The sequence below is a fragment of the Anser brachyrhynchus genome (genome assembly GCF_964034855.1).
Source record: "Anser brachyrhynchus genome assembly, chromosome: 7".
Lineage (NCBI taxonomy): Eukaryota > Metazoa > Chordata > Aves > Anseriformes > Anatidae > Anser > Anser brachyrhynchus.
Genome location: NC_137701.1, coordinates 7,318,547 through 7,344,971, shown reverse-complemented (window position 1 = coordinate 7,344,971; position 26,425 = coordinate 7,318,547). Strand labels below are relative to the sequence as shown.

The 26,425-nt window shown below is 38.0% G+C and overlaps 1 long non-coding RNA gene across 9 annotated transcripts in view; it reads left to right on the top strand.

Moving 5' to 3' along the window:
- Nucleotides 1-2,112: 2,112 nt before the first annotated feature.
- The window catches only part of LOC308197817, an 86,241-nt gene continuing 61,928 nt past the window's right edge, over nucleotides 2,113-26,425 (top strand). For 2 of the 9 annotated variants that reach the window (XR_013953322.1, XR_013953325.1), the window contains exon 1: nucleotides 2,169-3,493. This is a non-coding gene — a long non-coding RNA (uncharacterized lncRNA). Of the gene's footprint in view, nucleotides 3,494-26,425 lie in introns of all 9 variants that reach the window. The other 7 variants (XR_013953319.1, XR_013953320.1, XR_013953324.1 and 4 more) reach the window with 7 other exon arrangements.

Below are 26,425 nucleotides of genomic sequence, written 5' to 3'. Positions count from 1 at the left end.
GTAAAATAAAATCCAGCTATCAGTTTTCTAATGGGCTGCCACATGGTTGCAATGGGAAGTATTTCAAGGTATCAGGGGAATTAATATGCCTCTGGATAAATATTTATGGCCACGTTCTCATATTCATTACTGAGAGCTGAAAAGACACTGCCCATATTTTAAGTGTTCCTGAAAAAAAAGAAAAACACACTGTGCTTGGAGTCATAAATGAGTACTTATTTGTCTTCAGCAGTTGTCCCTGTTTTGTGTTCCATTGCAAGTAAGGAGCTTAATTTGAAGATAATTCAATACAGCACTGTATCTTGGAGCTCTAGCGACAGGCGTGAAATTGTTTTATCTTTTTTGTTCTTGGTGCACAGTGCTGATTGGGTGAGTGTGTGGACCATCTGCTACTGAGGTAACTCTTGGGATACTTGTCAAATTGATTGCACTCAGAAACAACTGAGACAGAGGAAAAATAGAGTTTCTAATTACATTTTACCAAGGATCTTGTTTAACTCTAGGAAGTGGTAATTCAAAAATAAATGGCTTTGGTGGGCATCTTAGAATCTTTAATTAACAAATTACTCTATTAACACGCACATTGTTTTCCAGGTGAGTGAGATCATTTGCCCCTGGGGCTTTTTCTCCATATGCCTTCTGTTCCTCCAGCTAAATATGTAGCAAATTGAAGTATTCATTTTGATTATATAAAGCACATGGGTATACAATTATATGAAAAGAAAGATGACATTTGTTTCCTGTTTTCCCTAGGGCCTTTACAGTCTTGCCCTTCCCTGAAAAAAGGCTTCAGTTTATTAGAGTATATATTTTTGTTGTTTTTGAAATTCTCCCCCCCCCCCTTTTTTTTGTCCTGTATATATGATATTTTTTGAAACAAAAGCCTTTACTGGAGACAATGGGATACTGATTATTTACAAATTGCCACTAAAATACCAAGATTTTCTCCCAAAGGTTTCGTATACTTGCATGTGTCTGTTGTGTGAGCAGTTTGGAGATTTTAGGAGTGAATTTATTTAACGTTGTCAAGTGTAAACAATATATATTCTAAACTTAATAAGCATATATCAAATATTTATGTAAATGTATTTGGCTTAAAGTTTAGTTGTATTAGATGTGTATTAATTATTTGTGCCTTATTGAATAACTAATCTGCATTTGATTTCCTTCTTTATATATTATTTTACCAGGATGCTTTCTGTACAAATTGTGAACCCATTCCATAGTGTATGTTTTAGTGGATGAGCTTCTGTTTTATTGCAGTCTTGATATTTATTGGAGCAGTAAATGAAATAATAGGAAAGAAAGTTAGCTTGCATAAGTAAAATGACAATATTTTCTGTGAACTTTATAAAATTATCAGTGATTTTTTGAAGCATATTTAAATGGTGAAACATGCAGAGGAATTTATTTGAAAAAAAAGTTCAGAAGATGAATCTGAAATAAGGTTAGGAGTACGTAAAAATAGTTTTGAGGCAGTTTCTGTCTAGGTTGCTTTTGTTCTGTCTTTTATAAGGTTTCGAATCTAACCCCTATTGTGTTGATGCTTATCTTACTCCATATCATCAGTCTGGGGGAATTATTTCCTTCTTACAAGACAAGAGCTTATGATTATATCTACCCCTGACCTGTCTCCCACCACTTGTTTCAAATGTCTGTTCTGCTATTTCCTCCGAGTCATCTTGCAAAAATTCAACCCAGGGAGGTTCACTTCTGATTCCCCACCTCTGGCATCCATTGATGAGGAAGATGTGTTTTATCTGGATTCGTTATAACAACAGATGGTTCCTACTGTAGCTTATTTATTGTTGGTAAATAAAAATGACTGCATAAGTCACTGCTTAGGTGAAAACATTGAAACTTTTGTGTTCAGATGTAGGATTTCTAAGTCTCTGGCCTATTAATACACACTGGAAAGCATACAATTTATCTTTCCAATCTCAGGTAGGAATGTGTCATCACTGGAGAAGACTGAGGTAGAAGACGCTGCAATTAAGCAAATGTCATGAAGCCAAACATGAGATTCTGAAAAGTCATGACTGGAATTATTTTTCAGAATCTAAACTTTCCATGATGTTCCAGGTAAAGCATATACAGTGTTTTTTCACTACTCTGAGAGGAGAATGTGCATTTGTATGCATATGCATGTTCAGGATCTTTTGTGTTTATGTATTTCTGTATAAAATCTGCTTCCAACATCAACAGCCAGAGCATGTGTTATGCATCTTACAGTGAGGTACTTTGTATGACAACACCTGCCTCCCTGTTATTTTGCTCTCTGATGGTCATGATGAGTGCTATCTTCTGTATTATTAAATGATAACATGAGCATATGCTGGCGTGTCACTGTAGCAAACAATGACTTGTAGCTCCCTTGAAAATTCACGTTTTTTATTGCTGCTTGAGAAAATAGCACACATCACCACTGCAGTTCTGGTCATTTTACTGATTGCTAAAGGATTTCCCCTCTATTACCTCTGCATTTTCTGTGTTGCCAGGTGTGAAATGAACAGAATCATAAAGTCAGGCTGGTTTGGAGAATAAAAACAGCAGAACAGCCTGTGCTGATGAAATAAGCAGCATACTGAAAGTGGAAAAATGTTAGGAGCTATTGGCAATTCAACGTGTGATATGTAGTGTAAAAGATATATTTACAAATTACTGTAATTAAAAGCACTTACAATTTATGTTCAGTAACATGTATGCTTGTAATATGCATGACTCAGGAAAATTTAAGTATGGGGTGAGGCCTTCCTGAGAGCAGCAGGACAGAGACACTGGCTTAAAAGCAAACAGTATTGATTTAAATATCAATAATTCCCTAAATATGGCTGGGCTGTCAGGAACTGCTATATTTGCTAGTTTCAATAAGTGTTTCAGCAGTTAAAAGATCAAATCCTTGATTCAATTACCAGTAACACCAGTAAGATCTCTTTGAGCATTGCCATTGAGTTGAATTGCAGTTGACTTGGATGAGATGTGGTCCTGGGAATGGGTTTTCAAACTGAATTCCAGATTGAATGAACTTTGAGTGCTATTAATGAGAATAGAGTACAGAGAATATGGTAAGGTAGATCGTGTTGGGATTGTGATCCCAAGATGCAGCAGTTATGTGAGACAAGCTGGAGAATAGTGCAGCTTCAATCTCAGAGGGGAGCTTGTTGGGACAGCTGTGCACCTGGGCTAATTCTCTCAAGGCACAATCAAAGCTGTTTAAGACACAGGTTGGCTGTATCTGAGGTTGAAAGGTTAAAAACAGCTTTTCAAACATAGCCAAAAACCAGGAGAGAGAGAGGAACCGGAGGAGCCAATTGTGCCTTAACAAGACCCTGAACAGCTTCACCTGGACCTGGGTGGAGCAGCCTCATCCCCTGCCTGGGTGGGGTCTATATAAATTCAGCCTAGGGGAAGCTCCTGTTTTTCCCTGGGAGCAATGTGATGGGTTCCTCTTCCTTGAGTTTTGAGCTCTGTAAATGGCCTAGGTGAGAAAGTGGTGAGTAATGTGCTCTGTAGCCTCTGTATGTTCTTGCCACCTAATCTATGAATAAGATAGTTCTTCTTTCAGACAAGATGCAAGCGTTTAAAACACATTATGGGCATCTAGAGTAAAATAGAAGATTGTAAGGCTTGTTGTTTTTTAAATATGAAGTGTTAACAAAATAGCATGCTTTCTCTGTGCTTAAAAAAAACAAGCTGTGAAAAACTGCTTGCAAAAGACCTATCTAAAGTCTAAGTTAGATTGAAAAGTTTAAGGAGAAAAAAAAAATGGCATAAGAGTCAGAGCTCTCTGAAAGATCTAGATATATAACCACCACTAGGGAACAGTAGGCAGCATCTCAGCCTGTGTTTGCTCAAGGCCGGAGCAGACAGGTATAAGGCTAGGTAAGCACTTGCTATGACTCAGAACAGTCATTCTCCTGTTATGGGTTATGGAATAGAATCAAATAGACAAGAAGGGAGAGGGAGGAAGAACTGGGAAAAAGTAGTGATTACTACAATCAAAGCATCTGAAAAAGATTAGCTTGTCTAGAGTGAATTAATTATGTTCTTGTGTATTGTTCCTTACACAAATGTGAGCAAAATTTTCTGGACTCGCTACCTCTTAAGTGGCAAGCTAGAGGCAGTATCTTTTTCTATTTGAGTCTTCCCCCCCCCCCCTCTCAGGAGGGTGGGTAAAAATAAGTTGATCAGCTGCACCTGGGACATCTTTCTGAGCCTTGTCTAGACAGGGCTGTTTGCTCTTTATGGTGATGCCTGTTTCTCATTGTGTGCATACAGCTCTTAATGCAACAGAAACCTGCACTTGATATGCAAACAATACAACGAACCAACATTTAATTATAATCTATTATGATTTATAGCCTCTGAGAAAAAGAATGAATGCTAGAAGCTAATCAGCAAGTCAGACAAGGAAGAAGTCATAGGGAAAATATATATCAATAAACACCTACTGTGTTTTGAAGAGAGTCCCTAAATGCTTGTCCTCTCCTGCCTTATGAGGAAAGGAAAGTGATGTTTTTTCTGCTTATGAGGTCTGGAATAGCCAATTATTTTAACATGTCCCATTAAAAGGATGAGTGGAGCATTAATAGCTATGCAGACTAATGAAAGACAGGCTAAGGAATTTCCATTGAGGTTTTGCTTTGTTTTGTTTTAATGTGCTTTTGCATTTGAATTGGTTTTACCTTATAAGAACATCCTTAATTCTTCAGCTGTAAACATAACAGAGAACACACAAGGGTAACAGGCTTGCAGGTGCTTTATAGTCCTTCAGGTAGATGCAGAACTGCTGTGGACCTTTTCTCCTTCACTGTTGTTTTTTTTTGGTTCCTAATGTCATCATCAATTGAGAATTGCACTTAACAGGCTGTGGTCTAGTTTAACATCGAGTTTGATAGCCTGTGTTGTTCTATTGGCTTTATGTTTGAGCATAGACAGTCTTTTGCTGAGCATAAATATGGTTTCCTGTCTTTGCTACCATCTTGTCAGGTATTCTGCTCCTGGCTGTGAACACAAGCAGGTGCAATCAAGTATAAAGCAGCATTTGTGCCAGTGGCTTCACAGAGGAGGGACTTGGTATAGAAGAGCTTTAGCTCACAAACTGCACATCCAAACTCATTTTGTTTGGCACCAAGTGAAGCTGGCGTGGTCATGGGCACTGTGTGACTGCAACAGTTGGAGCTGAATGAAGGGGTGTGTGGGGGAGTCCCTTGTCCAGCCACCAAGGGTGTGTGTCCGAGGGCAGGGTTTCCAGCCAGTGCTGGAGTGGCTCTGTCCTGAGCTCCCAGGGCTAATTTGAAAGGCTCCCTGATAGATTTTGGGGTGTTGGTCACAGTTTCAGCGGGCATAGTTTTAAATAGTTATGTTGTTACCAACAAAATGATTTCAGCCTAGATAGTATGGTCATGCAGGAGAGTCGGGTCTTAGAAATGCAAAATACAGATTAACAGAAGCATAATCTTCATATTTGCAAGATACCGTAGCTAATATGATTTTTAAAATTGTTTTGAAGCCTACTGTCTACAGTAAGTAAACATTAACAAAAATCATGAAGAGATGTGGTGGTGGTTTTTTCAAAATATTTTTCCATTGTTGTAAACAGGTGGAAGCTACTCAATAGCAGAACAAACAAAAAACCTGTCTCAAACAGGTGTTAAAAATTGCTAGCTAAATGCAAAAGGGTGTGTTGCTCTAGCCATCACAAAATTCTTGCAGATATGCATATGCCCAAACTTAATGTGTGGCCCTGTTGGAGAAGTTAAAGTTCAAAATCAAAAAATTTGCAATCGACAGTTAGCTATTTTTATACAGCAATTGAAACAATTATGCAGTTTTTTAAAGGAGAACACAAAAGCAAAGTGCTTTGTGAATCCAGTTACCAAGTCTGTGCCCCAGCAGGACTCCAGAATGTTGTCCCCTTTCATCACTAGATAAAAGCCCTGAGTTCTTGTGATGAGTCATATGTTGCCTATTTAAAAGTGGTGACTACTCTTTAAAAAGCCATTGTTCCACAATTCCAGCATCTGCCCTGGTGTGGGTATGGAAGCCATGAGACATCTATTCTACTGTAAGACCAGAATAAAAAATAGCACCGACTTTCTTGGGTGCATACTGCTTTACAAAAAGCGTGATTATTGCTGTTATGTATTTTGGTTACAGCTGCAATTTTGTTTACTTAAACTGCTATAAGCATCAGCTTAGCTTTATGTTGAGACAGGAATGATGGAAAAAAGTCCAACTAAAAGGATGTTGAAATGAACAAGGTACAGGCTAACTCATGGTATTTCTTTGTCTGTGGTTGTGACACAGGGTGGTGTATTTTCTCACAGGAACAGCAATTTAATGGCATTGGTAGCACTGTGGCAACATTATTTGCTCTCCTAGTGTTCTGCCACTTCAGAAAATGTAGTTTTTCATCCCCTCATTCAAGTACTACAAGAAGTAGGATTTTTTGTTTGTTTTACTCATGTAATATTTTCCTGAAAGCTGGAAATAGGCATACACAAGGCCTGATAGATAACATTTCTTGATCTGTTCAGATTTTCTTAAATCAGCTTACAAATGTAAATGTGTTATTTAGGATAATGACAAGAGCTTAAATATGATTTTTTCCTCTCTTTTATATATATATAAAAGTATATATGTATGTGTGTGTGTATATTATATATAAAGGGAAAGCTGAGACTGGCTAGGGTAAAAAATAGTGACAGCTTTTTTAAAAAAACAGTACTTTTTAATAATATTTGAATTTAATTGTATTGCAAAGCAGCATTATTTTTTGTAACTGGAGAGCATCAATGTGTCGTACAAGTCTTGCAATTGAATGGATAATTAATGCCCATTCAGAGAAATACCTTGATAATATGCTCAACTTTCAGAGCGAGAAGTAGCATGTTATTTTAGGAAGTTTTTTTTTTCTGTCCTTTATACTGATGCTGCATATTAAGAATTTTTTTTTCCTCCACTATTCCATTACCCGATTGAAATGCCACCAGTATTAATAGGATAGCAGAGTAAATGTCACAAGCTGAAGGGACCACAGGAACGTGTATTTGCCACATGTAGAAGCAGTACTTTATTACAGCACAGTGTGGAATTTATGAGCATTGCTATAATATTCTAGATATGCCTTTCTGATGATATCTGACATATAGCAGTGCTAAAAGTCAGGCTACTGCAAAATCCGCTAGCTTTTGCTCTCTGCACCTTTCCTAGATGCTGTGGAACTATCCAGTGCCAGTAATGTACTATCAACTAGAGCAGGTAAAACTAGCCCCTGAATATTATTTATTGGCCTGTGAATGCAGATTACATACACGCTTTATTACCTGCTAATTTACCACCTGCTGGCTGAAGGATGGGGGAAGTCTACTATTTGTTTTGTAGGAATTCATTATGCCATTGACCTTTCACTCCTATGGGCCACGAGGAAGTATTTCTTCAGTTAAATCACTACTAATATTGCTCTACAAATGAAAACAATAATTTATTGCACCTCATAATGTCTAATACACATAAATTATATTTTAATGCTCTGTACATTGCAGATGATTGTATGTAGGACTACTTATTCTTTTCAAAGACTGCTTTAGTCCCTTCTAAAACATGTTAAGTAAGAGTCACTCCCATTTTGATATTTGAGGTAACATTTTCATATTTTGCATTGGAAAACCAGGGGCGTTGTTGAGGATCTTTTGTTTTACGTATTCTAATTATGTTTTTAAGGAGTGAGAACAAAAAAAAATGAGGAAAAAATGCAGTCATCTTACTCACAGCTGAAATGGCACTTAAATATTGTAAGAAGTCCTTAAAGGAATGCTGGTGTAACCTCAAAAGCAATCTGCAGGTTTTTAAAGCCAACCTGTTTTGGACAGGTATTCTAGAGGCCAGGCTGAACTGCTGGTGGCTTTGATGTAAGACAGGCTGGGTCTGTGCCACCTGCTGTGCCTGCTCTGTAGAAGGAGGTGATGCCCTTCATGGGTTATCACTGATGCAAACAGTCGAGCTCATGTGGATGTTCCAGCCAAGCCTGGTCCAGGAGTATTTTAATAACTGCTACTTTTTTGAACAGAGAGAGCCATGTTTGTTGAGGCACTTCATCACTGGATTTCCTAGCTTGTGTAACTCATCACTGCTGTTTGACATACACGTTAGAAAAGGAAATGCTTTTTTGGGGGGAAATAAATACCTTGTTTGGAGTCTGTCACAAACAGAGGAGCTGTATGAATTTACACAAAGTCTGATCTCATAACACTATAAATTGCTCAAGTCTCCTTTTTCTTCTCATCTTTGTGTCATCTTAGCTTCCCTCTCTATTTTTAAAGGCTTGTTTTCTCCTAATTTGGAGCAGGTTGACTCTGAAAAGATTTTTTTTCTCCTCTTTTCCTGTAAGTGCAAAATGTTCTGCAAACTTTCCAGTGTTTCAATAAACATTTTGTGGAAGGGTACATCTGCAATGAGTGCAGTGTTGGTGTTCTGTCCCTTCCACTTTTTTTTGGACCTTCCTGAAAATCTCTCATATTCATTTCAAGTGTTGCCAATTAAAAAATAATAATAAAAATATTTAATCCTTTGTGGTATGTGTGACATTCATCTTGATACCAGTGACATTCAGAGAGCCTTCTGACTTTTAAACTAGTGATTAAGAACTGTCTGAAATAGTTTCACACACGGTTTGTAAATCCTCAATCAGAGCTTTTATTTCACTGCTGCTGTGAAACATTTCTCCTTGGCTTTGCAGTTGTTTAAACAATTCCTTTGCAGGAATGCTTGGTCTTGAAAATTAAATAATCTTTCCTCTTGTAAACATTTACTGCCTACAAATAAGGGAGCATCTAGTCAATGACTATAACATAGCACATTTTTGCGCTAAATAGAGGTCAACCTAGGATGTGACCAAGATAAAGTAAATAATAATTGTGTGGTCTCTCTTCTATCACCTCGTTTTTGATTTGTGTTTTTATTCTTTGTCCAGGTGTTAGTCCCATGCCATTAAGTTGCTTCTTAGCAAAGCCTTTCTATGCATCTTTCTTCTGCCCCTCAGTTTAGAACTAGTTCAGAGTCTGAAATAAACACGAACTGTTTTCCCCTTGATGGCATTTCCAACCATCTTAAAGAAACATATTGATTTGCTGCTCCTGTGATTGGCTGGCTTAAAGCTAAGGCATGAACGTCTTCCTTTTAATAGCAGGTTAGAAGAAGAAGAATGAAATGTAAATAACTAGATTTCACATAGATAACTTTAAAAGTGGAGTGAACAAAAGAAACACGGTCTTACATGGTGAAGGAATCATGCCAGAAATTTTCTGCACTCAGGAAAAAAAAAAAAGATACAGTTCTATAGTTTCTTATACTTAGAGCACTAAAAGCAATGTTGTAAATGGTCAGAATGTTAACATTTATTTACTCAATTTTAATTGACCACAGAAAGCTGAAATTCCCGGGACAGCCATGGTCCTGTTTAATAAGTGCAATATGTTTGGGAGGAATACTGAAAATAAAGACATTTATTCTAGGCCCTACACAGAAACTATATGCCTTATTTTCAACATCTATAATTAATACAGTTGATTTATAACCTTATGGCTTTTTATCTGAGGGAGGAGAGGAGACACAACAAAACAAGGGGGGAATTCTTTGATTCTGGGGTCTGAATTGGCCACTATCATGTTCTTACTGATGTTAAGCTCTTTTGTTTTTTTTTTAAGCTGCAGTTAGCTTTATTAATAAGAGGGAGGAGAAAACTAGAAGCAATTCCTGCAGATGTCTTCACAAGCAGCAGCAATCACAATGATCTATAAAAGCCATTGACCAGAAGGTAGGCATTGTTTGCCAGAAGGCTATTCTGTTTCCCTGAGTTGCTGCCTGCTAAATGACTTTTTTTTTTTTTCTTAGAAGAGTATTTTGCAAAGTGAGCTCAGTTCCCACTTGAAACTTTTGACAATGGCACGTGAAGGCAAGGTACAGGCCAATTAATCTTCTAGAGATAGACATAGGTGGGAGAAGTCATTAACCAGCTCTCTATATATGAGACACTTTAATCTGTACGGCTTGTTCCAAATCTTGGCCAGCAGTGAAGGTGTTGGTTTGTAGGCTGGGTCAGATGTTGGCTTAAAAATGTTGAAGTAATTACCCGTTCACTTCTTGCTAATAGGACTAAATGCTATGTTCAAAAATTACTTCCAGAGAGCCCACAGGATGTGTCCATTGTGCAGCTGGATAGCTATGATCAGAGGCTTCCTCAAAGTGTGCTCCCAGATCATTTGATGGTGAATAATCCAGTGTAATCACATACTTGAGATGAAGCAAATGACTTAGCCTGTTTAGTGTGAGTCTAATCAACTTCTGTTCATCTTCAAGCTTAATATTGTTAAAATGGCACTCAATCATCATGATCCAGATATTAATGAAATTACTGTTTTCACATCTATTGGAAAAATAATGATGGTCAGTGTCACAACTGCAGTAGTTCTTATCAGATCTTGACACATACGACTGAGTCAGGGTCATAGTTCAGTCATTGAAAGATTTCATTCTTCTTTTGGTTGCCTGGTTTTCAAAGATTTTTTTTTTGTGCTTGCCTTGTTTGTTCTTGCTCTTTGTGGCTCACTTGTCTAGTGCTTCCTAATAATGTCCACATTTATTGGCATGTTTCAGCCGTATCTGACAACTCCAGCTGAACTGCTGTCCTATAGCTATGAAGCACCTGTGGTTTTCATTAGAATTGTTCATTTTGTGTGTGCATTAACAGGCTTTTTGTGGATGATGCAAACATAACTTACTCTACCTGGCAGCAGTTTGCTGATCCTCGAGTACCCCTGTGGCTCTGGACGAGCCACGCTGCAAACCATTCTGCAAGTGATGGACCAAATAAGGGTGCCCAGAGAAAGCTGAGGTCCTGCTGATGTTCCTGTTAGGAACAAGAGGGAACTGGATGCTTGGTGGTTCGTCATAGTAAGGTGCAGGGAGGTATTGGGTAAGGGTAAGGTAGGAGGCATGAGGCAAAGAAGCTCATTGGGTAAACTGTTTGCAGACAGGAAAGAAGCTGAATGTCACAGATGCGTAGAAAATCAGGGTTCATTAGCTTTGCTCCTTACAGAAAAACATGTTATTAATTGCCTTTAGTCTCCTGGGGAACCACTAGCCTTGTTTGAAACTTCTCTGCTTCTTATTGTCTGATTGCTGAGGCACACTCTGAACAGAAGAATGTCTTTGATGCTGGTAGATCAAAATCTGAGATGAGGATACCTGAATCAGCAGAGCCAGCTTTTAAGGAAAAAAGAGATTCCTTTCTGAAATAAGGGAACAAGTGTTGCCGGAGACTAGAAATATGAAGTCTATGCATTTTAACAGTCAGCACTCTCTGGGGCGCAGCCAGTAGCCTGGAAGACAAAGGAGAAATTACTTGAAGATTTCTATTGAAGGAGAAGAAGAAAGCTGAATGGCTGTATGTAGGAGCAAGAGGGCAGTCTGACATGCTGTCTGGTTAATGCCAATTCCCATGCTTGCAGGTGTGAAATATATGAAGCAGCAAATACTCTTCAGTACTAGGGAAGATGGCCTGGGACTTTTTCTTCCTTTTTTCTTCTTGAAGCTGAATCTGCATGCATTTTGAATTTATATATTTAATTTGAGGCTTTCTACCCTGTCCATTTGGGTTACAGTTCTGACACTGAGAATTGACTTTTGTACAGATAAAGTCTGCATCAAGGGGTTGTTTCACTTCTTTAACTGTGAAAATCTGGGGGTAGAAAAAACTCTGCACTGTGTTTGGAAGAGTAGTTCCCGGTTCTGGTTCCCTTCTTCCCAGCCCTCCCAGCCTTCAACTCACAGTTCACCGCTCTTTACCTGTTTCTTTCACTATAGTCACCTGATACAGGACTGTTTGTTTTTTTTATTTATTTGTAAAGGTAGCCAGTTTGCAAATGTGCCTGTTGAACATGTATGACATAAATGATTACATAGTGATGATTAAAAGGGAAATGCATTTTTATACAGAAACCCACCTCATGTGTTTCTTTGAAGTATAACACAATGCACAACTCTGCAATGTCTTCTGCACCTTCTGTGATGAAATCTTAAACTGGGCTGTTTCTGAGTTTATGCTGCAAGCCTTGTGGCACGGTTACCAAAACCCCAGGCAAACTTCACAATAGTAACTGCACTGTTTTTTTCTCATGCTGCTTCCCAAGGGGCAATTTGAGCAAAACCAATAAAAAATGGGTGAAATCTGGTTTCAATTACTATACCCTTTTACAAAATTCATGTCACCGGAAGATGTTTTTGAAGGAGTGGATAGGCCTGGGTATAAAGCATAACCAACATCTGTGGAGTAATGTGTGACTGATTAAGCTGTGATGTGACTGGGGAGTTTTTGTGAGCTGCCTGATAAAACGTATTGCCAGTGAGTTTTATCTATGTTCAGTATTCTTAAGTTACCTTAAAAAAAAAACAAAAAAAAAAACATAATATAGTTGATAATATTGTTTAAATTTTAGTTGGTACATGATAATTGTGAAATAGGAGAGGTTCTAGTTAAATGGTAGAGTAATAGTTTAGGAGCAAAAGAATTTGTGGAAGATTAGTTACCAGAATTCTTGTTTTGCAGAAGACTCAGAAATGCATTAAAATAGACAAGTGCATTAACAAACTTAAAATAAGCTTTTTATTACTTAATATTTTTTCACTGAAATTCAAAGCTTTGGCACTCTAAGTAAAGCTGGAAGTGGAAATCTCAGCAGCACTGCATTAATTTTTCAAGCCTTAATGTGCCAGACAGGGAATAAGTTATTACATCTGTTGCCCTCTGGGAGGAAGAATGAAAAGCACAAAAATGATTCTCCACTGTTAGGATGGAATAACTGAATAATAGCTGATATAAGCAGTGGCGTTGCAGAAGAAAAGCTTACAGCAGCTTTTGTGTCATCATTAGGGGCGAACATTTCTCTGTATAACTAGTGTAGCAAGATTAGGAAACATGGCAGGGCTTATTTGTTCTTCTCAAGGGGCCCTTTACAATTATGGGAGAATTTCAAATGAGTACCTCATGTGCAGCTGCAGATGATCTATGTGAGAGAGGCTCCTTTTTTCAAGTTAAATTTACAGCCCATACACACTGCTTCCAGAATCCACAGGAGAAAATGTAATTGTCCCCTGCAAGCTTATGAGAGCAATACAGCACTTCAAACTGTGGTGCCTCCAGGCAGGTTAGCGTGTTGTCTGTCGCTGCGAGGAGGAAGCCTGCACTTGGGTGGGTTCCTGAAGGAGAGGGAATGAGTCCATGGAGTCCTTGTCCCTTTGGTAGGCAGAAACATCTGCTGGGTTTTGAGTGACTTGTTTTCCAGGGGAGAACCCAGGAGGCCTCTTATTATCGATTGTCTCGACAGTACACTTACAAGATCTGTAAGTGATAACCTGGCAAGTAAACAGGATACCTTTGTCCACTCAGAAATGATCCTATGGGAATTATTTAGGTGTTCATGAACTCTCCTGGGGGTAGAGGAAGATACCAAAGTGCCATCTTCCTCCTTCAATGGTGCTCTTACGTGTCACAAAGCATCTCGGCCATTGGGCGTCTTCAAGTGGTATGAAAGACTTCACTGATGTGAAATTGAGCCAAGGATGAAGAGCTACATGATATCTTCCTAGCAGCCCAGCTACTTTTATATGATATTAAAGCCATTGCTGCTTCTTTTAGACAATTGTGTTGAAAAGATATTCAGAGCGTAAAAGAGGAAAACAATTGTGGAGCCTCTTGGCTTCTACTGGTTATTTATTTCAGTGACTTCAGAAGGCTCTGCCTCTTTCTGGGCTCCTAATTTGAACATCAAATATTATGGCATGTGAAGGAAGGAAGCCAGCAGGGATAAAGCATTTATTTTTGAATCATCTTTCCTTTGTTGAAAACAAAATCAAAATGCAATGTATAGATTTTTGTCTTCATCTTTATTTAATCAATCATAAGTTAGCTTTATAAGATGCTTTGTTGTAGGCTGCCATTGGCTTGGGATCCAAGGAAATCTCATTTCACTTGATGGAGCTATCTGTGTTGTCTGAGAGTTTCCACGTGCACTGCTGCTAATTGGTATTGAAGTGATATCATTCCTCTGGAGTGACCAAGGGTTTGTCTGAGGTCTGGGATCCAGAATGCTGTAGCAATTTACTGGACTACAGCACATAATGTGTAAACAAAGGCTGCTTTAGGGCTGATGTGAAATAATAGAGAAAGTGAAAATTAAAGCTGATGGAAGCATTCTGTCACTGATTTATTGCAAATGCTATCTAACTGTATTAGTTATTGGGGCAGTCTAATGACAGCCTTGTACTGTTCCTTCCATTCAATCTTTAGTTTTCTTAATACTTTTATTTGTATTGGACAATGCCAGAGCAGGTATTGGTATGTAGATTTAGCTGAAATAAGCCTTTTTTAAACTTGTTTCTCCACTCTATTTAATTAAGGGTTGCTGGGAAGCGTCTGTGTATGCTGTGTAGACTGGATATGCCTTAAACCTTACCTAGCTGATTTTGACAGCTCTTCTAAATCTTGACAGGTCACATGCTCATACTGTATAAACCAACATCGTCCTTTTAAGACCAACGTAGCAATGCTACATTGTCAGCTGGTTTGAAATGAGGAATCTCCCTGATCATAAGCACCTTATGCAACGTTGACAGTATGGAGCAGTGACACACCAAATGTGAAATCATTTGTTTGCGAACGTAGAACAAATATGTCTCTTTTGTGTGTAAACATGTATAAAGCCAGAAAGCTCTTTCAATACCCCTGCCTCTGTGACAGCTTGTAATTAGCCCTATGTATTGGGCTAAATAGAAAACCTCCAAAAATCATGTGCAAATTAGTCTTTCATTCTTGAGGTCTGTCTACCTGAGAGGTGAGCAGTACCTAAAGGCAACCAAAGCCCACTACAGAACAACTCAGGAAAAGAAAGATCTGCAAGTGTAACACAGAGTAAACCAATTATAAATAAAGGGAAGATTTTCTATTGCGGAGGGTGATCTGTCTTAGAGGTAGGCTAATACTGACACACCCCCTTTAAACAAGAAGCTCAGAAATGACAGCCATTTGGATTTATGTCTGGAAATGCTGTCAACACCCACACATCATGAAAAAACCCGTGGTCTCTTGGCTGCCTGCGGTTGCAGCCATCTGTTTGGATGGCACATTCCCGCTCATAGGTTGGTTGGAGTAGTTCACTAGGACTCCATGGGTGCCAAGCAGCTATAGCTTGAAAAGAGCAGGCTGTCTATCTCAACATGAACCAATTTATTTATTTTTCAGTCAGGAGCCCTCATTCTGTGTGACTGCAATAGCATTGCAAATTTTCTGTGTTTGTTGATACTTGGTTGTCAAAGTCAAGGAAAAGAGATGTGTGAAGCCCCCTCTGGTGGACCCTGCCAAGGTGCATTGCAGCAGGTACCTTTAAACTATAGAGTGTGGGACAATCCAAATGCCTTTAGGATGAGGTCACCTCCCAAGCTTTCAGATGAATAGAAAAAAATCCCTGCGTTTTTACCACCCGGAGAATCAGCTGGGACTTGAGACATAAAATTGCTCATTCAGTTCCAGGAGAGAAGTCAATCAAAAGAGCTAATTACATGACTGTCGAATATGGACACAGTACTTTAAAACATATATAAATGAGTATTAATTGTGCCTTAAAAATGGAAAGATCTGCAGAACCAGAAGGCACTGCAGCTGTAACATATTTTATATGTTGTGGATTTCACTTATATTTTTGTTCTATGTTTAACAACAAAATTACTTCACTTTAGAAAAAAATGAATGCTGGTTATTAATTCATTAGATATTCAATACACTAATGTTTATCTCAATTAACTTCTTCAGTTTTGTATACAAGCTTTTCGGGGGGGGAGGGAAGGGAACGGAACAGTAGCATTCTACCCAAATGAAGCAATAGTACAGGTGCTGCAGGTGTCACTGCTGTTACCATTCATGTCAGTTGGGGTGTGATATTACATAGTATTAAATCCCCACAGATTCAGAGTGGCGTGTGTTTCCTACGTCTTGTATGAAGATTTTATGCTCCAGGTTAGCCATTCTGAGTACAGCCTCTGTGCTTTGAAAGGTATTGGCAAGTCTTCAGATCTGGCCTATTTGTTACAAACTCTGCACCATGCCCATTTGTTTTCCATATCACAGAATATTAAATAGCTGGGTTATCCATGGATGACGTTAAATTAGATTACAGCCAGGCTGTGGGATTAGTTTGAAAACAGTTTAACTGTCTGCTTCACAACCATGTATCTCCTATGCCCACCCAGCTGAGGATGTAACAAACACCAGTGCACTGCCCATGCTGGGGAACCATAGAGCTGGGTTGAACGTTGTTGTACCTCGTGGGAAGGAGTCATGTGGAAAGTGACCTCTCAAGCTGGTAGTAGGATGGAAAAATTGTTTTAGATCTTTTGGCTCAGTTTTCTGCAAGCACAAGAGGAGGAATGAAAATATGAAGTATCTACTAAAATAAAAACTAGGCACTTAAGGTTAACATCTGGCATCAGAGATTTCTGAGGAGACACAATAGCATTCCCTTGGTAAGACAGACCCAGGTCTGAGACATAGTGTCTAACATTGGATGCTGATTTTCCTTTTGTCAAAAAGCAGTTTTATTTTTAAAGTTTTTTTTTTTTTTTTTTAAATAGGCAAATGAGATCTCTATTCTATCTACGGCTTCTGCTCAATCCTTTTTTACTGTAAAAACAAGTGTATTATAGCTAGTCTTCATGTTAAATATCTGCTGTTATTTGGCCTTTTCCCCCAGTAAGCTTCATTACTACTTACATGCAACTTTTCTTATTCATGTTTTTCTTCTAAACACATCTTTCTTTCTTATGTATGCTTTCATAATTTTCTTCTTTTGCTAGATCCTCAGTTTTTAATGTGACCAGTCAGTGCGCTCACTGAACATCACATTAATGTTCCCTTTAATGTCACCACTGGTTCACAAACAACTAGAAAAAAAAAGGTGGCATGTTTTTGATTTATGTTTTGACTAAATTACTTAAGAGCTATAAAATACAGAGCAGATTCCTAGTGCAAACTCCAAATAATCTGCCTATACCTAGAGGCCTCTACAGCATGGAAACGGAGGATATAAAGCTGCTGGGAATAGCACTCCCTATGTGATATGAGGAGTGGTGGTAGTGGGGAGGATGGACCATCAAATAATTCTGACTTAGCTGCAACACCTACTGATGCACATCAAGAACCCTTCTAAGTCCTCCATAGTGACTAAATGCCACGTGTGTCTCTGTGCTGGTGACAAGGTGACTTTAACCCCTTCCTATGCTCACTGTCTTTCCAGGGTGGAAGAAGTGTGTGCACCCATGTCCAGCTTCCAAGAACCTTTTACCCTTGACACCTTTTACAAATGATCTTACTTTTACAAAAGATCTTATTGATCTTTCAGTTTTGCAGGGTTTTTATCAACACGTTGGAACAGATTTCATCACATCCAGTAGATTTTTTGCTCCTCAAGATAAGGCGAGTGCCTAGCAGTAGCACTTTTCTCAGTCAACTCAGCTGCAAGTAAATACTCCAACATTTTCTGCATGCCTACTCTGTTTGATTATAGGATTAATCTGAAGGAAAAGCCTGGATTTGTAAGCAGTTAAAAATCTCTTGTAGGAGCTCTTCTTTGTTTCTCTTACTGTAGAAAATAGAGTTATTTTTCCTTGACAGGTTTCCAGTTATAAAAACTGATTGTAGGTTAAAAAACAGGATGTCAATGAGAACGTTAATTTCCTTTTGAGAGGATCATTGTTAAGGCGAAATGTACTTGATTTTTGAAAAAAATATATATAAATAACTTCATTTTTTTTGGTTCTTAATCTCCCTGTAAAGTTATTTTTCTGCTTTATCCATTTTTCTTTTTCACACTTTGTGAAAGTTGCCATAGCTACACAAAAATTGCTGATAATTTCAGTCAGTAAAGAAAACAAAACACCTGTTTTAAAACTGTATCTTGGTAGTTATGAAGAAAAATGCTGCTACTTGTAACAATATGGGGTGTCCTCCATCCCACTCGCCCATTTGTTGGTTGTGTCCATTACAATAGCACTGTTTTTCTGGCTTCTATTTAAACGATGATTCAGAATCTCCGTAATGAGGTTCCATACTCAGAGATGACCCCAGTGGGTGTTAATATTTGAATCGTGTGTGGTAAAGCCTGGAAATCTGTAATGCCCAACATGTTACATCAGGCTCTTAGAAAGCAAACCTGTTTCCTAATTCTGTCAATAGTAAAGTACCAGTAGACGGACTTATCAAAGCGCATGTTTATTCACATTTTGGTCTTACCTTTACTTTTTTTTTTTCCCCAAATCCTGGGACTTTTTTATGTGCTGCAATTTAACATATAAAATATATATATATATATATATTTCATTACCCCATCTGTAGGGAAAGTTCCAGAAGCTGTTTTTGATTAAGATGCTAGCCTGTTTTCAGATAGTGAGAATCCCTATATATGTTTTCTACTATGAGATACCAAAAATTGGCCATACTGACCTCAGTCACTCTGAAAATTAAGAAGCAAGACATCAAAGAAGCCATTTCAGTCATATTGGATGTCATACTGATGAAGCAAACACAGCCTCTCTTGCATGGCTTTACTGATAACACATCACAGCAAGTGTAGCCCAAAATGCTGTTGGAGTGGCTTCCTAAAAGTATTATCTGCACTTCTGAAGTCATGATTTATGCCTGTATTCCCTCAACTTTCAGCAATGAATCAAACATATTGTTTTCCATTTCTACGGAGATAGAGTGGAAGCATTCATAAAATCTGCTAGTTTGTCTTACTGATGAACAGATGAGGGACATCCTGAACTTAATGGCTGTTTCGAAACCAGCACAAGTTGAGTGCTTTACCTCTCCATCTTAAAGACAATTCGCAGGAAGATGGAATTTGAGGGTTGTGCTATTGCCTCTGAAATTGCCCTGGAAACTTTGATTGGTTACATGAAACTTTGCTATGACACTTTGCTTCGGAAAATGCAAAGACATCTTATGTAAGTGAATGTTACATTTGAAGCAGGGGATTACTTCATACTGGTTTGCCAGCAAGCCTTGCTATGGCTAAAAAGGACACACACAACGTTTTCAGACATGAGGTTTCTGTACATAACCGTGCAAAGAGTACAAACAGGCAAGCATGTCCATATTCCAACATTTGATTTGGCAATTCCTTTTTAATTTTAATTCATCTGTGGTATGTGTTGTTATTTAAATAGTCATGGCTGTAACTTGATCCTACAGCATATATGCAGCTTTTGGAAATGTTTGCAGTGCTTACAATATGTGTAGTATATAAAAACCCTAAGGTAGGTATTAGTGGCAAATAGAGCCAATTCTAAAACGTATCAACTCATACAAATGTGTAATACATTTGGTAATGTAGTATTTTGGGGAGATAAAAGTAATTGACTAAAATGATTGGATTGCATCCTTTTTATAAGTTGAAGAGAATTAAAGCCAATTCTGTAGTTAACTTACGTCAATACTTGGCCAGAATCATATCTGTTTTAATTGATTGTTTATTTTAGTGACTGTCATGTAGGTAGCCAAAGGAAACTCGTCCTTAGATGAACATAGCACAGCACCTCCTTCCTATACGTGTTTGGCTTCCCCAGTAAGTAGAGAACATGATCTGTAGTTTGGTACATCTTCTGCAGATATATTACTGAAGCTGAAGCTATGTAAAATAATTCTGGAACTAAACGTATGCTGAAAAATGCCGTATTTAAAATACCAGTAACACCACTTCATTATTTGGCTATTTTGTTTTTGCTGGATGCATTTTCCATTCTTCAGATGTGGTAGGCTGAGGTGTTTGGTCTAGACAGTGCCTCCAGTTCTGTCCTTGCCTAAAGAATGTGGGAGTTTTAACAGTGTCATAGTGAAGTTTGGTACTGTCTCATCCCTTTGCTTTTACGGTTTGTGAGTGTTTCATTTGGAAAACTGTCTGGTCCTTAGTCTCTGGTGTATGTTTCCACAAACTTCATCTCTTAAGAAAAAAGGATCCATAAGAATTTTAAAGATAAGTAAGGCTTGTAGAGTTTTAAGAATTTCAGCATACGCTTTACATGTCTGACAGGCTGGAGAATATATTCATGCATAACAACAAAAGGAAATGATATGTCTTTGTGTAAAAATGCTTCATTTTCTGTCTTCTGAAATACTGCCTGCTTAAAATGAGGCTTTTAAAATAAACATTGAAAAGGAATCCTTGTAAAAAGGTTATTTTCTCTTGACAAGTTATAAAGTTGCTGGATGGTAAACTTCCCTTCTTCGTTCTATATTTTTAAGGAAAAGGAACAAATTCATTGTTTTCCTGTTTATATTCATTTGAGGTGGGGCAAATTGAATATAATGACTTAATTCTTATGGCAATTTCTGGTTTTCGCTAGGGGAATGTACCTGTGTATATGAAAACATTTCTTTAATATTAATTCACAAATGTGTGGTAGAAATAGTCTTTTATGTCACTCAAAATATCAAAGTTATTTGTAATATTACATGCAATATTGTTGCATTTTACCCTTCTGGTTTCTACAGCTGAATATCTTATTATGCTTCCTTTTAGTAGATGTTACAGAAGGGTTTTAAATGACCTTCAAAATATGAATTTTCAAGCTGTTTTGGGGCATCCGTTTGCACAGATATGCAAATTGTTTTGAAGTCTGTAGCTGTGAAATTCAGATCTCAGTCTGGATTCTGAATGAAAGGACATTCTGGTGTTTTGGGTCAATCTTTAGTTTCAGGCATTGTTACAATAGAACTGCAGTTGCACAGGCGGGTCAGAATTGCCACCTGTGTGATGGTGTAGCAGGTGATTGCCTTGTGTGCAGCAGGAGCCTGAGATCATGTTTTAGTGGCAATATATCTCTGTATAGGGGCAAGTGGAGTACAAGCCCAGTGTGCATTGGTGTATTTCATTCTTTAATTGAAACAGAGCAAAAGCAAACAATACACACAACTATAAATAGAAAATCACTTGCAGTGAGAAGTGGCACACCTAGCAAGACCAACAGTCTGTCTAGCTCACTGCAGATCCTGGTGCTGGCCAAAACTAGCACCTAGTGTTCAGCAGGTTCAAAAGGGAATTGGACAACATCACACACAACTGATGGTCAGCCCTGAGGGCAGCAATAAGAGGGTGTGTTTTATTTATCTTTTCTCTGCTTAAGAGGAGAGTAATGGAGTGACCTAATACATGGTGGCTTTTCTAAGCACTAACTAGGATGAAAGTGTCACATCTACCTAAGTGCTTAGATTTTAACTCTGCTTTGAACTGAGCACGGTTTCGTGGTAACAGTTGGTGGCTGTTTAGTAGTTCTGTAACACAGCTCTCTTTCTTGGATGAAACGTGAATTATCAGGAACTTCGTAGTGAATTCAAATGAAGTGAGTTTAATACATTACAATGAAAAGAACGTAGTGGCTTAGTAGTTTAAAATAAGTTGCGTGTGTATGGGAAAAATCAGAATATCAGACACTTTACACCAAGTTTTTCCTCCTGAAGCCTTTAAGTGTAGCATATGCAGGTTCAATTCACCACCTGCTTAAATGCATCTAATTCAGCAGGAAAGTATGCAATGATCTTTCTCTTCAGGGAGCTGTTTGAATATAAATCATAAGGAGGCTGCAATTGCCCCACTCCTAAATGAGAGGTGCACGTGTTATTCTTGTTCAAGGAGGGTAGAGTTTCCTTGAAAGAGAGCTTTTAAATGCACGCTCTGTACTATCTCATAATGCATGGCTTTTCAGATGAAAACTAAACTGCTGGTAATGTTTCTAGAGGACAGCTTGCCTTTACTGTGGAAACCCTGAGCATCAGAACTGTGGTGGGTGCCTGTTGTTAGCTCTAGGTACTTTAGGAGGTGGCAGGACAGTGGTCAGTCTTCTTTGGGCGAGGCTTTGCATTTCATGGAGAGCTTGTATTGATGGGTTGTATCTTGGAGAGAGGTTGACCAAGGGTTTACTTTGGTGTTATGCAGGTCTAGTCTCCAATGGCTGGGAGTGAAGTCAGAGATTTGAATGTGGGAATGATGAGTTAAACAGCTTAAATAAGGCACTGTGGTAGGTAGAAGATAATGGGTTGTAGAAGTCAGAAAGCACAAACAACTTTTCTGAAGCCTGAAGCAATAAATGTGACTGCCTTTAAGTTTTAAGTACCATTTTCAATTTTTTTTTTTTTTTTTACTGTGTCCTGCTTCATTGCAATTCCTAAATCACTGGTTAAGTTGATTGCATACAACTGAAAAATTCACAGATTACTCCAGAAGGGCTTTAAGAGGGGTTGTTTCTTTTTTTCCCTCCTGAATTATTATAGAGATACGCATCCTGTAGTAAATAGATGAAAATATAGTGAAGGTTGTAAGACATTAAACAGGAATATTAGGAAAAAGTACTCAAAAGGAAATGCCTACTAAATTATAAATTAAGAAATATCTTTCAGCTGAGGGAAACAAATGTTTCAACTGAAATATTTAAAGAAAATTGTTCTATGTTAATAGTGTATTTAAAGAGAAAGTAACAGGAAATTTGAGAACTGTAGGGGCTGTTCAGCAGAGAAGAATTATCATTTTTGTATGTAAGAATTACATACGTGAACCCCAAATGAGAAACATTTGGGGTTAAGGTCCGAGTGGCTAGCTAGATCCCAGGATCGGTTGCACCCATGTGGAAAGTCTATTTTTCAAGAACTTTTTTTTAAAGAGTTCCTTCTGAGATTTCATGGCTCTTTATTTAAGTGACAGATTCATCAAGGAAGCTTCAATATTCCTCTTGGTACTCCTTCTAGGAATTGGGGCGATAGGGAGGGGTGAATAGCTGTATGCATTCTTGCTAAAGCCCAAGTATCTTGGACAGTGTGTTTATATAACTTTAATAGCTTTTTGATGTTATTAAGCTAGTTCTTTTCAGAAAAAATGTCAGGACCAATACTAATGGCTTTTAGGGAAAAGTATAAATTTGTTTTTGGGGGGTGGAGGAGTATTAACTTGAAGTGCCATAAATATAATAGACATACTAAGTGAAAAGTAATTTTTGTAAACAAGTGTTAAAGCAAACTTTTACAAGATACACATTTTTCCTTGATACAGTACCCAAAGCTACATTAGACTTTGCATATATTTTATATATACGTGTGTGTGTATATATATATACACACACAGATAGATACATTGTCTGATGTTTGGGTGGTCCTCTGTGGAGGCCCAGCAGTTGACCTCAGTGATTCTTGTGGGTCCCTACCAACTCAGGATATTCTGTGATTCTCTGTCTTGACTATTTTGCTGTAAAATATGGTATTTCCATAGTTTGTCTAAAATTGAATAGGCACTTGTGTGTTTTGGGGGAAGTAATACGCTATTGTATCATATAGAACAGAATTTGGAGTTGAGAAATCCTATTCCAGGCAAGAAAACATGCATCAAAACCTCTTACAGTCTAATGTACTGGTCTGACATTTTTGAAACCAAGTTGTTTTTGAATTGCACAGTGGTAATTGATATGTTACTTATTAAACAGACTTATAATAAAATCAGAAATGTAATCTCGTCCAACTGGTAGTTTGGCAAACTTATATTAATTAATCTTTGATTAATGTTTTGTACTTAAGGCAATGAAAAATACCAAAGTTTATTACTGCTGTCATTATATCAAAAGTGCCATTTCTGATGTATGCATCCCAGTTGTTTTTCTGAGTCTGTGTCCAGTACTTTATTGCAAGTTATTCAGGAAAATTGAAGGGAATCGGGGTGTGTGGAAACAAAATGCAGGTGAGGCAGTAAAATTATTCTTCAAGCAGCAAAGTGTTACTTGTATAACTTAATGTCACAAGTTAGTGATATCAAGAGTGCAGGGAAAGTGCCTGGCCACGATGGCAAAAGCTCAGGCTCGTGTAATTGGGGAATGCCAGAAAGAAATGCTGATGTGCATCATATAGCTGAACTCCAATAAACCCGAGGTCATACACATGTGTGCTGCACTGTGCTGGATGCTGTGAGCTGAACATAGGCACACTGGTTATGCAAAGCACAAGCAATTTGTATCAGTTCTTAGATGTGCTGCAGGTATGGTTTGACTACAGAACACTTGTAGAAGATCAAACAGATGTAGGATTCGACATCTATGCATTATGCAATTATTACCTCCCTGTTGAAGCCCTGACTGGATTACTAATAGTGTGCAGGAATGCATGTGCTGCCTGGGTTTTAATGAAGAGGAAATTATTGTTTCCTTCACCATATTTGCATGTGGAGTTTTTGAAAAAAGGACAGTTGGAATAATAAGAAGCGTTATGCAGTTACTGACAATACTGCTAATTCTAACTAAAAGCTACTAAGTCTGATTGGAAAGACTTTTGAAGATTTGGGAATAGCATCAGGAGGCATCCTTTGAGTTCAATTAGCAAGAAATGAGACAATACTAGTGAAAGAATCTGTCTGTTTATGGGCAGTAAAAATTCCCTCTGAAGAGGTGAGAGAAAAAAATGTAAATATAACTAGTCAGAGAACAGTCAGTAGTGTGTATTTAAAATCCAAAAAGAAAAAAAAAAAAGAGAAATGAAGTTTCTTAAATTCAGGGGAAAAACTTGGAAAACTGGCAGAACAGAGAATGCCTGGAAGCCTCGAACAGATCTCAGTAACATGTGTGCCTTAAACTGGAGAAATTGAATTGCTTGCTTGTCTGTTAATTAGAAAGGCTGATATGTTGCTATGAGAAAAATGAAATTGGAATAATAAAACTGTCATGAGGACTAAGTCATTTTCCCTAGATAAATATTCCTATTCAGAAGTGAGAAGAGTCTCTTGTGATTTGATGGATTGTCTGCTGCAGCAATAGCCTGAATACTCTGAAATTTGGACTGAAAACCAATTCTCGGGCTTTATGTCCGCATTCTGAAACTTACAAGCTTTAGGGAATTCTAACTTAAACCTGTGTTCTCAACACTTGAAATTGTTAACATCATGCTGGAAAAACTGTTTGTAACTTAAAGTAGACATTTCCGTGGCAGGATGGTGGCCCTCCTTTGCTTCCCAACATGGGGAGCCTCGGTTTTATTTCGAGTTTCGCTTCTCCAAGAATAAATAATGAACTGTTTGAGATGCATTCTTTATTTAGCAACTTTATTCTCTAACTGAGAACAAACAGGCTGTGGGGAGAAAAAAAAAAAAATTAACCTGGATATTACATGATTGCCTGTCAGGAGACTGAGACTCCAGTGCATGCCTTTGAAAAAGTTTTGTGGGAGAAGAAATCCTGCTAGCCAAGACAGTAGTGGCCAACCAGCTTTTAAAGATGTTACTTAATGCTACTGCTGTGATTGCAGAGGACTGATTTGATCATTGCATTTGCTACTTCTGTGCAGTGGTCAGGCTAGATGAAATTATGAACCGAGTGCTGAAAAACAGCTTTGTTCGTTAGAGCAGCATTCTTTGTTGTATTTGAGCACTCATTTTTCCTGGCCATAAACACACTTTATTTCAAGCAAATCTTAATTCAAGAGGAAAAGACTCCGGTCTTTCTTGAGAGCTGGGATTTGAATTTATCTTGGTTAAGAGCTTAGGTACAAAACTTCCCCTACTATTTTAACTGAAGTTTAGCCCACCAAAACCAAGAATTGATGGCAGAACAGGGAAGCCCTCGGGCCCTTTCTTCTGTTCTTCAGAAGTTAAAAATACCAATTTCAGTTGCTCAGTTGCTGAGTGTAAATCACCCATATGCCCCCACCCGCCTGCACTTGTTTAGAGAATGCTCCCACCAATCTTCTTAAATATCCAGACAGAGAAGGAGCAACTCTATCCTCAGCATATTAAAACCTGCAGTCTGCAGAGTAGGGTATAAAGAACATATGTCTCTATTTCATCAAGCCCTTGCAATTTGTGCTCCAATTAATGCCGGTTGTTAATCTGTCATTTGAGTCAATGGCATTCAAGTTATGCAACGCAAAAAGCAGTTAAAACATTTCCAGAAGATGACAACAATTAGTATAGTTTTGTATAGGGAGCTACTGTTTACTTGCTAAATAGTTTCCTACAGATCCCTCATATAACCTGGATTCTCTCTGTGTGTCTGTAAACTTACTTTGTAAATTGATTTGAATGAGGCAGGACTTTAAGACTGTTTTTTGAAACTCAGTAAACTTGAAAGTCTTGAACTTAATTGAGCAGGATTAGCAGTTGTATTGTAACTAGCGTATACATCCTCACAGTCAGCCATGGTGAACTGGCAGAATACTAACTCAAAGCGAGCATGTATTACTCAAACGTCCAAGTAAATGAAAAATGATGTAAACTATTTTCATACCATAACCTGAATGGAGACACTAATGTTACTGTTTCTTTTCAGACACGTCTCATTCTTTGTTTCCTTCTCA